The sequence below is a fragment of the Capsicum annuum genome, unplaced genomic scaffold (genome assembly GCF_002878395.1).
Source record: "Capsicum annuum cultivar UCD-10X-F1 unplaced genomic scaffold, UCD10Xv1.1 ctg4579, whole genome shotgun sequence".
Lineage (NCBI taxonomy): Eukaryota > Viridiplantae > Streptophyta > Magnoliopsida > Solanales > Solanaceae > Capsicum > Capsicum annuum.
This window is the reverse complement of record NW_025853312.1, coordinates 44,888-50,773: the sequence shown is the minus strand read 5'-3', so window position 1 is coordinate 50,773 and position 5,886 is coordinate 44,888.

The window sequence follows — 5,886 nt, the reverse complement described above, 5'->3', positions numbered from 1 at the left end:
TGAGGATGTGGCAGCCACATATTGGTTGCGGTCTTTCTAACGAATTGTTATTCTCAAATGTTCATGTCTTAGTCAAAAATTTAATTTGAATTGGTGGAATTTTGTTTTAGAAGGGAAAAATAAGCCTTGCAGCCTTTTTCAATTCTCAATTTTCAAAACTTGACTTTTTCTTGTACTTCTCCTTAAGACATGGATCCTTAAATCATGAAAAAGTGTTGAAAAGTGGTTAAGAATTGATTGATAGGTCTTGGTTTGTTGTAGTGTCTTTCAAGACTAACAAATAATACACCCTTTTCCTTCAACTTTTTGGATTTAGCATTCAATTTTATCTTCAACAATATATGAAGGTGGTGATGAACATCAAGAACAACAATAAAAACACCAAGAACTACAACAATAATCTCCAAGAACACCAATAATTTTCCATATGGCTAACCCCACAACAATAATGTCTCACACAACCAAGACTACAACACTTCAAAAAAATATTCTTAGGCTACCAATTTATAACAACATTCACTTCCAATCTTAAGAACAACAACTTCAATGTCCACAACAATCAACAATGTCACCAATACACGGCCAAAGGTAAAGCCACAACAACAATGCCAACACAATGGCCAAGTTATGTTCACAATAACAATATCAACATTTCAAGCTCAAACTAAGATTTAAACTCAAGAGTGTTAGATATGAAGAAAACTAACACTAGAAAAAACTAAACAAGTAAAAATCTCGTCCAAGACACAACAATAGCACAATTTTGGCCAAGAACACAAACACGGACAAATTTGCTTCTTTTTGATTTTGTAGTTTTCTAACACTTTTTTTTATTTTTATAACAAGAAAGGCCAAGATTGATCTTATAGGAACAATATCAAGCCATGCTTCAAAGAACCGAGGACTCTTTTGATGACCACACTAGGATACACAAATAAGAACAACAATACACGAGATAGGGGTGTGTTTCAACACCTAAACAGCCACCCAAACTAGATTTAACAACAAAAAATATGAAGACAAGATGAACAATAATAATGTGGTAACAATAACACATCTCACGGGTTACATTGACAAGAACAAGAAACAACGATTACAACAAACAAAGGATAGATAGATAGACTACATAAAGATGTAATCTTAAGAACCCAAAAGCCTATTCCACTCTTGGACCCTTAACACTACACACTATAATTCACCTATATCTTACATTGGTACAAGAGGGACGTCGATCTCCCAACCATCCAACATTTCCAAGATTGAATCTAACACGAGTGATTCCACACTCAAGTTGAAATCCTTAGTTACAATATTTCGGCCAAGAGGCCTTTCTCACAAGAGAGAGAGAGTTTCAAATGTTACAACTTTCAATATTCATCAAAACTAACTAATGAAACCCTAAAGTATTTTTTATATAGCTATTACAAAATAGAAGCTAAAATATCCAAAATGCCTCTTAAGAGCTAGGCGTCCTTCAAGTGTATTTAGGGGCTACCTTGTTGTGTTCTGAGGATCCTCTTTACACTTCAAGTGTGAGATTAGGGTTATTTTGGTGTATTTTAAGTCCTTCACTCGCACACTCCAAGTCTCGGGTTCATTACACTCTTACATGCATCCATCTTCGTGGTCGTACTTATAGAAGGATGTATGTTAGTTTTTCTAACATAAGAGGGAGATTAGAAGCATCTAAAAAATATGTTAGGAATTATCATCAGATCCTCATTCAAAATATAACTCAAATCATATTTAAGTTGCAAAGTTCCTATTTGTGTCCCTAAAGGACAAAACCTATGCATACGTGAAGCGTGGTAGACCAATCGGTTTCAAATAAAATAATTCTTGAAAAGAATAAGGAACAAATAATCATAATAAAAAGGCAATGTGCTCTTGAAGAGCTTACGACATAACACTTGATGAAACCTTATGAAAGGTTCAGGTACCTGAAAATAATGAAGTGATGAGATCTCAAAATGTTATGTCAAACTGTAAATCGATACAAAATGATATATCATCAATATCTTTAATACAATATTAGCACAATATTGTAAAGAATACGAGGATCTGAATTCTACGTTTATTAAAGCATGCTGACGACAAAAATATTTATCAAGTGGCATGAAAGGATGCATCTTGGTAAGCATAAAAACTGATTTAATTTGCAGTCCAGACACTTAAAGATGTCACACATGATATGATGAATATTGTCACTTGACAAAATTTACATGAAAACTTGTTTAAGGATTCAAAACGCTTAAAGCATATAAGAGTTTCTAGGAAACTTATTTATAATCCTTATATTGCATAAGTTTATAACTTAAAAATTATTGGAACTCTTAGAGAGTTTACAAAAGTAATACATTATTTGCTGAAATGAGAAATATGAAGTATCATATCTTAGTGCAATTGATGCACAACACTAATGTATCTTGTAAATACTACAAGGCCTGATATAACCTTTTAAGTCAATTTATTAGTAAGGTGTATATATTTTAGCTCCTATTAGGAGACATCAAAATGAGATAAAAGACATAAGCTTATTTTATTCTAAAGATTGCAGTCCATATCTTATTGGTCATGCTGAAGTTGGGTACTTATCTGACATGTATAAAGCTCGGTCTTAAATAGGTTATGTGTTCATATGTGGTGGTACTGTCATATCTTGGAGATAAACAAAGCAGTATATCATAGTCACTTCATCAAACCATATTGAGATAATAGTTATTCATGAAGCAAGCCGAGAATGTTTGTGGTTGAGTTCCATGGTACATCTCATTTGAGAAAAATGTGGTTTGAAATGTGACAAAGTATCCATAAGTTTTTATGAGTATATAATGCAACATGCATATCACAACTTAAAGGAGGATTCATAAAAGAAAATAGAACGAAGCACACTTCATCAAAGCTTTTCTACAAACATGAGCTCCAAAATAATGGTGATATTAACGTGCAACAGATTCTTTCAAGTGACAATATGGCTGGTTGATTCACCAAGTCTCCTTCAATTACAACTTTCAAGAAGATGGTGCACAAGATCGGGATTCAAAGGCTCAAGAATGTTCTCATTAGGAGGAGTTAATACGCGTTGTACTCTTTTTCCCTTACGAGGTTTTGTCCCACTGGTTTTCCTTGTAAGATTTTTAATGAGGCAACCTATATGCGTATTGTTAGAGATGTGTACTCTTTTTCTTTCGCTAGATTTTTTTTTCACTGGATTTTTTCCAGTAAGGTTTTAACGAGGCACATTATATATTAATTACACATACAAGGGGGAGTGTTATAAATATATTATCATATATGGTGAATGTCTACTTTACCATATATCGTGAATATCTACAGTACCATATATAGTGAATATCTATTTATGAAAAAGTTAGAAATCCCAAGGTTTGTTTTCCCCTATAAATAAAGGGGTTTTTCCTTCATTGTAATGAACCCATCAAGAGAATCCCTCAAGAGAAATAAAATTACTCTCTATTCTCTCTACTCTTCTTGTTTATTCTTTATTAGTTTATAACATATCTACTTTTATTTATTGGTTAACTTTGCTTTTAACTGTAGTGTAGGGCTAAATATATTCTTGCCATTAGCAAAATTCACATATATGCCAGCAATTTAACAAATTTTTCCAAATCAATAAAATTTATCTTGCTTTAATTAAAATTACCTAATAACCTCTTTTAATTCAAACCACACCACTAAATTAAATAAACTCATGCCAACTTAAATTTAATTTAAAAAAACATCTCTCCAATCTGTAAACTCAAATAAAATACTAAATCTAAGGTAGACTTGGTTGCACATAGTTCTACCAGCAAACATCTAAACAAGCCGATTCCAAGAGTGAGTTTGGTATGAAGGAGAATATTTTTCATAAAATATTTTTTAATTTTTTTAATATTTGGTTGACTTAAATGTTTTGAAAAATATTTTTCAAATGAACTTATTTTCTTATTTTCTCTTCAACAAGAAAAGAAAACATTCTTCAAAACTCTCTTTCATTCTCACACCCTAACTTTTCAGCCTAACTCAAGTCTTAGGTAACGATTTCTAACACTAACTCAAGATCCGACTCTCTATCCCAACTCTCGATTTTCAACTCGAAAGCCAACTCCCGAACTTGATCCGAGACCCGAATCTCAATCTTGATTCAAGACATAGGACCTAAGATCGACCTAGACTCGAGACTCGGCTATAAAACCAGACCTGGTCCAAAATTCTGACCTTGACTCGGGACCCAAAAATTGATCCGACCCTGAATTCAATCCAAGAACAACTCCCAACTCCAATTCGTGATCCAACCTCGAGATAAAAGTTTGAAGTCCTATATCAACCCGGCTCTCGACTCAAGACTAATCTCCATATCCTAACCTCGACTCAAGTCCCAAATTGAAAGTTGCGGTCACATCTCACTAGTATTCGTTAGAACATGCACAATGAAAGCAACAATTCTACAGGATCTACAACTTACATATAATCTAGATAACATAATTTAATATGGGTTTCAATGAAATTAATAACATGTTAAAGCTTTTACAAAAGTTGTCCAAAGCAATGCTCTCCAGGACTGCAATCTTCTATTATTTCTTGACTAACTTTTGTAGTCAAACTTGTGTGAGAATGTGAATTTGTACTTTGAAAAAAGGATCATCTTCTTTCTGTCAACTTACCTCTATTTATCCTAATCTTTTATTCAAGAAGGAAAGGAAAGAGGCAGATGTTTCAGCCTTTAAGCTGATTTAATTATCCATGATGAACAAAATATTTTTTCATACTTAATAATCCTATTAAGATCAAAAACATTTTCAGCCCTTTAAGTTCATATTTATTGACCATTAAGTTGATTAATGGTACCATATTGGGCCAAATATTTTTCATTATTTTCAGCCTTTTTAAGACCATGTTTATTGACCATTAAGCTGACTTAATGGTTCCATAATGAGCAAACATTTTTCATTATTTATAGTCAGAAGTATTATTTTCCTTATAGAAGACCAGTAAATAATATTACTTCTTCCGGTAGGCTTCTTTTATTTTTCAAAATTCATTAGTTAATCAACTATAACAGGGATCACATATTCTTTAAGTGAGACTTCCAATCATGATATTAATTTGGTAATGAATGAATTATCATATCATAATAATTACATATTATTTCACTAAAAATATATAATTGCACTCCTCGATTTAATTCAAAATCTTTCATTACATCTTATGTCACTCCCCATGTTAGAATTACCGATACCAAATAATTAATTAAATTCTCCAAAAAAATTAACTCATTGATTAATTTCATCCTTTATTTATAATTCTTAACTTATTTCACATGATAGATATAAAATCCACCTGCAGGGTTTTCACGTGAAAACTTATAAGCAACCATAAAAGGGTGTCTTCTATCTCAAGTCTGAGACACAATTCTATCAACTAATTAGTATTTCACTGAGTAGTTTGTCATTATCCAACCTATTAGGAATATAATGACTCATAAAAGAGTCTCACCTTTTAATAGATTAAAATAATAAATCAAACCACATAGATCATAATAATTATATCATGATTAAGAGTATAAGTACATGTAATGGACTAGAGATGTTACTTATTAATATTTAGAACATAAACAAGCATCTCTAATTGGTCCGATCAATACATACGAAATGTACTAGTACAAGAAGTTGAAATATTATCACTCTCATAATTAAGATCAAATTATATTTAATCTTGTGCTATAATCATCAAGATGTTTGTCCCACTCATATTTAATTGTGAACATTAATTTATTATATATAAAAACCGACAATTTTAATCTTCCGTGCATGAGTTAAAATACTCCATACACAATATTGTCTACTATATAAGTAAAGGACACACATAGGGGCGGATCTATTA